We start from the raw sequence: 12,939 nt of genomic DNA on the forward strand, positions 1-12,939 counted from the left end.
TGGAGAATTGGGCCCTGGGCAGACCTGCTCAGCAACAAAGACTGGCTGACTGTACTAGATATATGCATAAGAACCCCAACTTGAGCAGGCAGTCCCCACCAATACCCACCTGCTCAGAGCTTGAACATGTTATCTGTGAAAACAATGCTGTCCTTTCATGCAGGTATCCCAGCACCCACTCTACACCCCTGCATGGGCAGGCTCTCAACAAATGCTTACTGAACTGTATCGGTCCCTCCTCTCAACCCCTACAGCCCCACCTGGGTTACTGCCCAAATTTCTCTGACTCTTACCCTCATCCCACCCTTCCAACCCTCTTGGAGTACCACTCTTGCTAAACATCTCTTAGGGCTGATACCTTGGTATCCTAAACAGGTAAGGTTGGTTGTAGGTAACTTGTTACTAATGATAGAAGCTTTTTGTACAAATTAGAGAAGATTCAGGCTTATCTTGCCCCATTCTAATATACTTTATTGAAGGGATGAGAAAATACTGGAATTCAGCCAGCAATTCAGAAATTGCCTATAGCAGTCTGGCAGTAACAGTTTCTATTGTAATGTGAAAACTGCATTTAGGAAGTTAGAGATTAACTTCCTAAATATATATGTGTATGCATGCATATATATGTATTGGAACTCAGATATGCTTTGTGACAATCTGGCCATGTCCACCAAGTGCCTCTCAAAGGTTAATGTGGTTTGCCATGTGCCATCTGACCATCTTCCCGCCTAAATACGGTAAGAACAGGTCTTCACTGTAAATTTAAGACTGCATAATCTGGACTCTAAACTTAGTGGCAAGATTAAGTGGAAAGAACAGAGTTTGGGGTCAGGCAGCCTGGACATCAATTTTATTTTGGCCACTCACCACCTAGGAAACCTTGAGATGATCAGGTATCTTCTTGGAGCCCATTTCCTCCTCAGTTAAAGCCCTGAAAGGCTGCTTTGAAATTTAAGTGAGCACAGACTCTGTGCTCAATGCCTGATGCATGATGAGTATTTCATAGATGGTAACTTCCAATCCCTGGTGCCCTATTTAACCTCATTTACTCCTCAGTTCCAGCCAAATCATGCCCCTAGTTGTTTTCCACAGGTGCCCCTTAACTGGCATTACTCATGCCTTCCTTTGTGCACTGCTGTTCCCTCTGTCGGCAATTTCCTTCAGCCCCATAGAAAAGGGTATCTCCAGTCCCTGTCTTTCCTTCAGGATACACCTCAAATGCCACCTCCTCAGCAAGCCAGGCCCCCCCAACATCTTTCTCTGAATATTAACTGTATTTTCTCAGCAGTTACTACTATCTGTTTGAGTAAGGGGGTACATTTCTTAAGTTCCATTCCGTCAGGGGACATGTCTGTTCATCTTGTGGTCCCATCATCACCATTCTCAGGATAGACGATGGTTCAAAAATTATTTAGAGACTGAAATAATAAATACTGTCATAATCCTACTGATTCCACAGTACTTGAGAAGTATGCTCTACCTCTGCTGCTAAAAGGTAGGTTTCCCCAGATCCAATGGGGCCAGTTCTGACCTTGGGGTTCCATGGCCACTCTTCCTACCATTCTTGCCAGACTCCCTCCCTGCCACCCAGACCAAGATATCATGCCGCTCAGGCATCCACATGCCTAACCACAGCAACTCTCTCCTCCCATACACCACACCCCACCCAAAACCTCAGCCTACTTGAATGAGACCCTGGTACCCACATCCTTTCCTTGCCTCCCCTCCCAGGGATGGAATCTTGCTCACTCTATGGCCCAAGCTGCAGACAGTCAGACTACCTAGGGTATGGTAGGTATAGAAGGGAGTGATCCAGGAGGACATTCTTGTGACCAATGTCCTCCTGTCCTCCTGGATCACTCCCTTCTATACCTGCTATGCCCTCTAGGATGCTGTGAACCCAGCTGTCTCACATCACATACCCTGGTTCTCCAGGTCTCAGGATGGTGTGTTCTCAGAATCTTCAAGGGGTGGCAAGTGAGTCTAAAACAGCTTTCAGGTGGTTGGGCCAAGGCAGGCATCAGCAAAGAATATACACAGTCCAGTCACTTCTTGGGATCATAGTCTCATTTTCAGCCACAAAGACATTTGCTCAGAGCCTTTCCCCTCTCCCAGCCCTTGTCACTAAGTGGGATGTTCAGCCTGCAACTTGGGATACAGAAGCTTCCACATAGCCACGCCGGGCTAATTTTTTGTATTTTAGTACAGATGGGGTTTCACCGTGTTAGTCAGGATGGTCTCAATCTCCTGACCTCGTGATCTGCCCACCCTCGGCCTTCCAAAATGCTGGGATTACAGGCGTGAGCCACCATGCCCGGCCGCTTCTCCACAGCTTTAAGGCTGCTCTTTCCCCAGCCTCCCACCCTCACTCCAGCCTACATCTGCTGCAAGTCATTTCTGCTCAGAAGCCACCAATTATTCCCCACTACCGACAGGGTAAAGTCCAGCTTCTTAGTTTGGCATTCAAGTTCCTTTTCCCTTAGAGTCCCAACTTCTTTCTTTGACTTTTAATAATGGGAAGAGCCTAGCTAAGCTGGTTTCCTTATTATTTCTTGATCCCACTTCACTCACTTGGGCTTCTATGCCTTTTACTCACTTGACTGACCAGGGATCCCCAGACAGCCTTTTCTTCTCAGCTCCCCAGGATCCCACCACAGTTGGTTGATCCACAAAGCCTTCCCTTTGCCAAAATCTTACAGCACTTTAGTTAGACCTATAACCTTTCAGTATACCTTCCTCCCTGTTATTTCATAAACTCCTCTCTAGTCAATACTGCTTGAACAATACCCTTTGCAGGTAGACTCCAATAACTGCTCTAAAACAGCTGTTTGGCCCTAGAGACAAGCTTGAGTTCTTTAAAATTTTTTACATTATGTCAAAGTAGAATCTGCCCTGTCTTTAGTTTTCTTTGCCATCACTACCATAGGCCTTCATCTCTGCCCTCTGAGCAACAAAGAACATGCTGCCCACCTTGCCCACCTGAAAATAGCAGTCATTCCCCTATATCTTCCTGACTGTCCTTGGGCCCCTCCAAAGCTTGTAAGACAGGGAAACTGGCTTTGCACACTCCAGGTGTGGCCAGTCTCAGCCAATGAAGGGAAAAGATCCTCTACCAAGGTCTAAACCCAGGACTTCAATTAATGTAGCTAGGCTAAGCCAATGTATTGGGCTTTTCCACATAGATGGGTAGGACACTCACAGAATTGATTTTCAGGGCCTAAGGGCAGGACTTTGCCCTTAACCCTGTCACGTCTCATCCAGCTGGTTTGGACTCTGCGCTGTTTGCTGCTTTTGTCCTGTACGTGGGTGACCAGCCACCTGATTCCAGGCTGTTCTCTACCTTGTCATGTACTTCTGCCTCCTGGACTTTCTGCTCACCGCCACCATGGTTGCCCTTTCTGTGTCATACCTGGAAGCCCAGAGCGTGCAACTTCCCACCTGAAATTTCAGGATAAGCCCTCTGGATGATCTAAATATCTCTTAATAAGTGATTTCTCTCAAGCTTCCTGAGATGGGAATAAAAGGATTTACTGACTACCTATGATGTGCCAAGCACTAGAGTTAACATTTCATCTCATTTAATTTTCACAACCACCAAATGAATTATTGTTCCCATTAAACAGATGAGGAATGTAAAGCTCAAAGAGGTAAGTAAGGAGACTTGCTCAAAGAGCAACAGCAAATTTGTGTAGAGCTATTTTAATGGAGGACTGTCTGATTCAAACCCTCCACTCTAGAGCTACCAGGGTCCTCAGGAGTTAGGGAGGTCAAGTCCTCATGCTGGAGAAAACCTCCTGCCTGCCATGATAGAATGAGGGGGCGGGACAGGCAAGAGGAGTCAGTTTCCTCATCTCCAAAAGCAGGACAATAATCCCTGCCCGGGGCATTGTGCCGCACCAGTGAGCAGGCACAGTGAAAACCCAGACAGACACATAAGGCTGTTGTTGTTACCAGGTGAGCACATGCATCCAAGAACCAGATGTCTTGGCTGGCTGGTCGCAGGAAGAGCTTCTGTAATGAAACTTTTTCATGACATCCAGTCAAGGTCAGGTGTCAGAGTCAAGAACTATTCCTCTGCCTTGGTGAAATGTTGAATTAGAAGAATTTGCTATTCCTATCCCAAATCAATTTCCACCCCCTCAGGCCAATCCACTCTCCCACCCCACCCCTTCCCTTTTCTGCCCCCATTGCTCATAGAATTTGGAGTTTTGAACACTGAATTTGAAACCACACATCCCAATGTGCCTGATCCTGATCTTCCCCAGGCCCCATCCAGTTTAGCATTTATGTGCCTACTTTCACTTTCAAAAGTGTTCAGTTCGGACAATAAATTACATTAAATCTAATACTCTGGAACCTTCAAAAGTGTCTTTACTTCTCTGGCACCTGTTTCCCATACAATGAGAATAACACTACCCTGACCTCATGAAACAAGCCATTTGTCAAACCCACCAAAGTTGGAAGTTCTGCTCTATCCTTTCCTGTGGAAGAAACTTTCTGTGGGGCCAGTCTACACCTCCACTGCCTTCATGAAGCAGTCCAGCATTGAGCTAGTTATTTGTGCAAAAACCTCTTTGATTTGGAGGGAACATGGACTTGTGTGTTGGAAGAAGGAAACTGTTGCCCCTGAAGATAGAGGCTTTCTTGCCTAAGCAGGCAAGAAAGAGGTAACCCATTTTTGGTCTTCCTAAGCTTCAGCTGTGGCTCTATCCCCTCTCTGTCCCCCTTGTCCCTATTACAAACCTCTTGATTCCTACACAACTCTCTCTATCTCTCTCTCACATACACACACACACACACAGACACACACACAAAGTTGTCAACCAAGTAGTTCCTTTTGGCAGAGTTCTCTGAACCTTTCGCCAGAAGCAACTTGGAGAAGTTTGCTAAGAAGGCCTCTTGGGATAATCAGTGCAGTCACAGGAGTGGCCCTCCAGGTCAGAGTGAGAGGCCCAGCTGCATGTGATGGCTGCATTTCAACCATGCACACAAGTCACTGTGGAAGTGTAACTTTACCCTGGAGAGCAGGGACAAGAGTATCCCCACTAAACACGCCTCATTGGCATCCCTAAGCAGGCAGAGAAATCCTGAGATCTGGATCACCTCCTTCCCTATTCCCAGGAGGAAAGAGACATACCTGAAGCAGAGCCACCTGGGAACACCACAGCGGCCATAGGCCAGGGAAGAGGCAATGTAGGATCTAGTCCCCATAGCCTCCCTTGGGCTAACAAATCCCTTCCTGGAGATGCATTAGTGGTTCCTCCACCCACCTACTTCCTAAGAAATGGGAAGCGCAAATCTATGCCGGTAATCTGTGCAATTTGTGGCTGTCCCTGACACTTTACCAGGGGTGAGCAGGCTCGTGCACATATTTTGGCCTTAATACGAAAAACAGAAACAAAAAACCTTCAGAACAAGATGAGGTATAAACTGGCAAGACCCCACTATAAAGCTCAAAAGAGAAAGGGAGGCTTGACAAGTTTTCCTTCAACATTGGCTCCCAGTATTCTTTGTATATATGTTTTTATTTGGCAACTACCACATCTCAGACAATAATCCAAATGTTTCACATTCATAAACCTAGCTCTTCCTCAAGAAATAGAAGTGACCACTGTGTCAGCGTCCAGGACAAAGGCAAGACTCCATCCTGGGAGGCTGGAGGCTGAGGAGCCTGGCTGGGCAGAGGTGTGTGGAAGGGAGGGGTGAGGAGGATTGAAGAACTCCAGCCTCAAGGCCACTGAGTCTCCCGATGGCAGTGCAGATTCTAGATAAGATCCTCACTCCTCATCCAACAGCTGTAGCCCTCATCCAGCCATCTGAATCCCTGATCCTGACTACACCGGCCCCTGCTTGGATGAGGTCCTCATGGCTGGTTGCCTTCCCTAGCTAGCTGTTCCCTGCACCCCCATCCCCACTCCAACACTATAAGAGGCAACTTCTCATGAACTGGCTGGATGTGCCCTGAAGTCTGGGTAGAGGAGGTGTTTGGGCCTTGGAATACAACTTTCCATGGAATTGATAAATTGATTGGTGGTTACATTCCCAGAAGAAAATTAATACACATGTGCCCACATTAAGCATAATAAGTATAAGAGCGCTGATACCCTAAAAGTACTTCATATCTCCCATCAGCCCCACATACAGCTAGGCCACAGGGCAAAAAGGAGGCTTCATGAGCCTTCGGGCCCCCATGGCATTGGCAACCAGCAGACACTTCCCATCTGGGTGCTTGACCTATAAGACCCCAGCCTTAGCTGTTCTGCAGGCTGAATTCACCCCAAACCTGGTCTCATTCCCATTTTTCATTGCCTAATGGAATCTCCATCTCGACCTTCTGGCAGCTCTCCTCTGGCTAAACTCATGTGCTACAGAAGATAGAAGCCCAGGCCATAATGCCAGGAGACCTGGGTTCTACAATCAAGAGCTAAGTGATCTTGGGTAGGTTTCTCCGGGCTTCACCATCCTCTTATGGGTAAACATATAAAGGGCAAGCAAGAAACTACCCGAGGCTCCCTTCTGATTCCAAAAGAATCAATCACTTTCATTTCCCTTCCCCCTTCCATGAAGTTCCTCCATGCTTTCATGCTATTAACAGTTGCCTCATTCTTCTCCCAGCAAACTAACACACAATGTCAGTATCCAGTTTGACTCTTTTCTCTTTCCCTCAAATACAATCAGTCACCAAATCCTGCCGGATTTCTTGGCATGCTCACTCGCCTCTGCTCCCTTCTCTCTATTCCTACTGCCATTGCTTTGATTTAGGTCCTGAGCTACCGCAATAGGTTATTCTAACAGCCTGTGCTCATAAGAAGTTCCTCCCTGTCCCTTCAACCTGCCCTTCCCAGCCAGAATCATCCTGAACAGTTTTACCATGTCTTTTCCATACTTGAGTATGGAACCTTTAATGTCATCAGAATAAAATTTAAATTATATAGCTCCAACTTTCAGGGCCTTCCATGATCTCTTCCCAGCCTGAGACTCCATCTTCACCTCTCCCAGTGTCCACCCAACCCCCTGACTCTAGCCATGTGGACCCACTCTTCACTGGGCCTGTCCTTCCTCCCAGTCTTTCAGCTTCTGCTCCTGTTCCTTCTCTCATCTACCATATGAAATAACCAGCCCCTTTCCCTCTTTACTGAGGTAAACATTGCAAGGCCCATATCTACCACAGACTCCTCCTGGACATCTGCTAAGTGTGGAGCCACACACAAGAGCTGATAGAGCCCTAAAGCAGCTCAGAGTTTGGAGGAATATGGACAGAGACATAGACATAAAGTGATGAAATAGCACAGCAGATCTTTGTTTGATGTGATATGTATGTAACAGAAGAGTAAAAACGACTTAGGGGCAAGGGACCTTCAAGAATTTGATCTATATCCTGAAGGATTAATAATTTTGCAGAATAGAGACAAAAGGGCTTTCCAGGAAGATAAAATAGTGTATGCAAATGCAGATAGGCACAAAAGAAGAGAAATTACTCAGCTTCTCAGTTTGGGGAACAGTGACGATGCAGCTGGAGAGCTAAAGTAGGGCCCACCACTGCAGAGATTTGAATGCCACACAAGGATGGTAAATTTTATCCTATCAGAGAGACAGTCCTATTCCTTCTGTGTCTAGGCCTCCCATCTACAGGCATGTTAGGGGTCATGATTACTATGCAACACAGAACAGGGTAATTAAAAGCATCAAGCACAATGAATGCTCAGCTTTCAGTGTGCATAAATGTGTACATATGAACATGACAGAGAGAGGAAATGAAAGTAAGAATTACCAGGGAGAACCAAGCCAAGGACCTTAAGGCAAACAGAAATCATACATTTGCTGAAGACAAAGCTCAGAGTCAGCAGTCCCCTGGAACTTGAGGCACTAAGGAGATCTGGGCCTAAAGCTAAACAGACTGTTCTAGGACAGCCTCTTTTAGAGGATTATTTACCAAATGAGTGAGAGATAAGAATGAAGCTTGTGAAGATCCACAAAGTCAAACAAGACTTGGCTTTAAGGGTGTATAAAGGATAAAGCCCACCTTTCCTAAAACTACTATAGAGTCAATGAATACAGAGACACACAGGTGCCATCAAGCATTGGAACCAAAGAATGATACTAAGAAACATAAAGTCCAAGGGAAGTGGAGCTCCTCTGAAGAAGGAAGCAGGGAAAATAGTGACTCAAATAAACAAAGCTGCCAAAAGTTTCAGCCTAGTTGTGCCCACACCAAATGGGGACTGAATGTCACATCTTGAATGGGGATGAACAGGCTGTAGAATGGAACAAATGTTATCAGTTGTGTTTATATTAGTGCTTCCTTCTTATATTTTGCATTAGGATATCCACCAGAGGATTTCAAACAGGACAGCATCATGAACAGATTTGAATTTCAGGAAAAAAAAAAAAAAATCTTACAGCCAAGTAAAAAACCACTTTTAAACTGAAAGATTCTCCCTGGGGTCTGAAAGCTTGAAGAGATAAGTAACTCCTCTCTTCTCAGGCCCAGTCCCAAGGCGCAAGGCCACCTGTGCTAGCACCGTGCATCAGCAAGACAGCAGAAGCAGGAAGAGAGCCAGCTGGAAGATACCTACCCTGACTGGAAGACATGTACCCCCTGAAGATCAAGAGGGAGGCTGTCTGGGTACCACACAGCAGCTACCTCAGACTGAGACACTTCTTGTTTACAGGAGACTATAAAACCCCTGCCCTGTCCTCATTTGGTGCTGATGCCATTTTAGGCCTCAGCCTGCCTGCACCCAGGTGCTCATTAAAACAGCATGTTGTGCCATACCGCCTCTTGTTGTCTGTTGGTGCGCTCTCGGGGTTTGAACCAATACAAGAACCTTTCATTCGGTGCCGAAACCCGGGAGGGGGTCGGGTCTGTGTCCCTCGTGGACCTACCCGTCCACACCGGACAGCAGGCCACAGCAGCTAGACAAAGGAAGCTCCTCAGCCTCCAATCGCCTCTCTGTGCATGCACATCAGTCACTGATCTCGCCTACTGTTAAGTTTCCCCGGGAACCTGGTTAACAGGGAAAAACCTGCTTGGCCTCGCTTGGTTTCTCTGGTCCGAAAATCCAACGTTGGTCCAAAAAGGCTCCAGTGTGTACCAGGCACTCGCTGATCATCTGGTCTTAGGGGGACACATCTAAGCCATCTGATCCTGTTCCAGGAACGAAAAAGGCAGCAGTGATGATTGCTCCTTTTATCGTCTCCATCCGGCCATCCAGGACTGTCTCCTTTTTCCCTGTTCTCCTGTGCCTATCCTCCATTATGGGAAACTCCCAGTCCTCATTCCAAAAAACAGCCCTCTAGGCTGCCTCATAAAAAACCTGCAAACTTTAGGCCTCAGGCAAGATATCCGCCCTAAGCGCCTTTTCTTTTTTTGCAATTCAGTCTGGCCACAGTACAAATTAGATAACGGTCCAAATGGCCAGCAAATGAAACATTTGACTTTACAGTTTTAACTGATTTAAGCAAGTATTGCCAACGACCTAAGAAATAGGGAGAAATTCCTTATTTCCAGGCCTTTTTGCACTCAGATCACGACCTGACCTCTGCAATTCTTGCTCACCTGTTCAAATCCTTCTCCTCCATTCTCGTTGCCCTGATCGCCTTTCTCCTCCCGACCTCTTTTTCCCTGTTAGATCCAGCAGACTGCTGTCCACTCCTCCCAGACTCTACCTCTCCCTCTCAACCATCTTCTTTAACCCCGCAAGCCTCCTCTTTATCTTCTCAGCCGCAATCTTCTCAGCTGCCATCTTCCCAGTTGCCATCTTCTCAGCTGCCATCTTCCCAGCCACCATCTTCCCAGTCAACAGTACCCACTTCTTTTCCTACACCGTGCTCTCCTGAGGACAACTAGCATTGCCTGTACTCATTCTCCTTCCTCACTGCCCCCTCCTGAAGCCTGTAAACCCATCCTACCACCTTACGCCCCTATCTATCCTCCACTGCCTATCAACTCAAACCCCCTTCCGTCTTCAAACCCTCAGCAGGAACCACTTCCGGCTTCTTCCTTCTCTCCCGCCCATACTCGCTCGAGCGCCATCGTTGGCTCATGCCCCACCCTCACTTCAGTGCCAGTGCTAGAGTGCCCCCTTTGCGAAGTAGCAGGAGCTGAAGGTATTGTTAGAGTTCATGTTCCCTTCTCCCTCACTGATCTCTCTCAAATTAATAAAAGACTCGGTTCATTTCCAGATGACCCTACCTCTTATATCAGGGAGTTTCAGTACCTTACCCAGTATTATGAACTAACTTGGCATGACCTCTATGTTATCCCCTCTTCCACCCTCACCCCAGAAGACCAGGACTGTATCTGGACCCTAGCTCAGGTGCATGCTGATACAATTCATCACCAAGCTCCTGCCAAGCCTACTGGTGCAGAGGCAGTCCCCAGCCAGGACTCCCACTGGGATTATCAAGACAGGGCCTCTAGATGCTGCCATCGAGACCACACGATTATGTGTTTCCTTGCAGAACTCAAAAAGGGCGCCCATAAAGTGGTAAACTATGAAAAACTTCCAGAAATCACCCAAAGTCCTGACAAAAACCCAGCCCTTTTTCTCTCTCATGTAACTGAAGCCATGAGAAAATATACCAACCTAGACCCAGCCAACCCAGAAGGAACCACTATCTTAAACCTTCGGTTCATCTCCCAATCCATTCCCGATATTCAGTGCAAGCTTCAGAAGCTTGACGACGGCCCTCAAACCCCACAACGAGACCTTCTTAATTTAGCCTTCAAAGTCTTTAACAGTCATGATGAGGAAAGTAAAAGGCAAAAACAGGCAGAGTTTCAAACGCCTGCCTCCGCCATCAGGGGCCCTGCAGGCCCACGGGGCCACAGCTCCACACAGAAGCCTCCTAGCAATCCTCCTCCACCTGGCGCCTGTTTCAAGTGCGGCAATGAAGGCCAATGAAGGCCACTGGTCCAGACAATGCCCATACCCAGGTAAGCCCACCAGGCTGTGACCCCTCTACGTAGGACCCCACTGGAAGTCGGACTATGAGCGGCCCCTGCAAGGACCGCCCCCATCCCTTCCTGAGCAGGCCAAAACCTCCTACTCGGATCTCATCTGCCTTGCTGCTGAAGACTGACGGTGCCCTGGAATGGACGCCCCGGCAACTACCATCACTTCATCCGAGCCAAGGGTAACCCTGATGGTTTTAATCAACCTGGGTGACCTACTCTGCTTTACCTAATTTTTCAGGATCCACCCAGTCCTCCTAAGTCTCTGTTGTGGGAATTGATGGACAAGTCTCCAAACCCCGAGTCACTCCTCCACTTTTCTGCTTCCTGCACACCTTTTCCTTCACTCACTCTTTCTTAGTCCTGCCCTCATGCCCAACTCTGCTCCTAGGCAGGGACATCCTTTCAAAACTCCACACTACTCTCCACTTCCACATTCCCCGTAGTACCCAACGCATCAACCCAGCCCCCTCCGAGGCTTCTAACTTTCTTCTGCTCCTCCAACCTCCCACCCTAAAACATGCAACCTTTCCTTACCCCTATCTGTAGTTAACCCCGCTGTTAGGGATATTTCCACATCCTCAGTTGAAAAACACCACACCCCCGTCCACATTACCCTTAAAGACCCCACACTATTGAAGCCAATCCGCTCCTCCCAGGCACCACCTCCCAAAAAGCTGAACTCATCACCCTCACTCGAGCTCTCACTCTAGCAGCCGGACAACAGTTCTCTAATTTAGGAGGATTTAAAACCCTGGTAGGGACAGTAATCTTCATCACTGGGTTCCTCCTTTTTCTCCCCTGTGTTATCCCACTAATAATAAAAGCCACTAAAACTCTTGTTGAAACTACAGTTAGCCACCAGACAATTCAGATGATGCTCCTGCTACAACGACACGATGGATACCAACACGTCTCTCAAGAATACCCTAAAAATTAAGTTTTTCTTTTTCCAAGGAGCCCACGCCACCCCTGTGTCACGCCTGAAGTAGTTATTGAGAAAGTCACCCCTTTTCCCTTGTCACTATAACCAAATAGACAGGAATGAAAGATTCTCCCCGGGGTCTGAAAGCTTGAAGAGATGAGTAACTCCTTCCTTCTCAGGCCCAGTCCCAAGGCGCAAGGCCACTTGCGCCAGCAGTGTGCGTCAGCAAGATAGCAGAAGCAGGAAGACAGCCGGCCAGAAGATACCTACCCTGGCTGGAAGACACGTACCCCCTGAAGATAGACAGAGGGGCTGTCTGGGTACTGTGTAGCAGTTACATCAGACTGAGACACTTCTTGTTTACGGGAAACTATAAAACCCCTGCCTCATCCTCATTTGGTGCTGACGCCATTTCAGGCCTCAGCCCACCTGCACCCAGGCGCTCATTAAAACAGCATGTTGCACCACACCGCCTCATGTTGTCTGTTGGCACACTCTCCGGGTTCGAACCAATACAGGAACCTTTCATAAACTTTACCTTAAACATTACAGTCTAAAGGCCATACCATTCCTCAGGCCCAAAGCTGAATCTTCCCAGCATTGTTTCTCCCTCCTCACTTCTCATTCCATCTAATCAGTCTAGAGACTGTCCCATTCCCTAGTCCTCTGTCCTACAGATTCTATCTCTCCGAAGTCTCCCTACCTGATCCCTCCTCATCACTCTCTCAGGCCCAAAATAAGGCCTCATCCCTTTGACCCTGAATCAGCCTCTCAGTTTCCTATCCCGCCTCGCTGCCGCACTGTCTTTTTCCCTTGGACTTTGCTTCCCACCACACTCCCAGAACTTTGCCATTGCAGCAATTGCCTTCGGGTTTGTCAACAGAATCACCTGGGGGGACTTGGTAAAAACATCCCAGACTACTTAATCTGAACGTTTCACAAAACTCCCCAGGCGATTATGAGGCATAGCCAGGTTTGCAAACTGCTACTCTAAATCCTTGCTATACATAGGGAAATGATCAGCAAGCTCCTAGGAATCTGTTAGAAACACAGAATG

General features: G+C 47.5%; 1 protein-coding gene and 1 pseudogene across 6 annotated transcripts in view; one reads left to right on the forward strand and one right to left on the reverse strand.

The window, feature by feature from the left end:
* PPFIBP2 (PPFIA binding protein 2) overlaps positions 1-12,939 on the reverse strand; it is a 143,858-nt gene that overhangs the window by 127,804 nt on the left and 3,115 nt on the right. The window lies entirely within an intron of this gene.
* Positions 4,591-11,143, forward strand: LOC134740300 (transcription factor NF-E4-like; annotated as a pseudogene).

The sequence above is a fragment of the Pongo pygmaeus genome, chromosome 9 (genome assembly GCF_028885625.2).
Source record: "Pongo pygmaeus isolate AG05252 chromosome 9, NHGRI_mPonPyg2-v2.0_pri, whole genome shotgun sequence".
In the NCBI taxonomy this organism is placed as follows: Eukaryota; Metazoa; Chordata; class Mammalia; order Primates; family Hominidae; genus Pongo; species Pongo pygmaeus.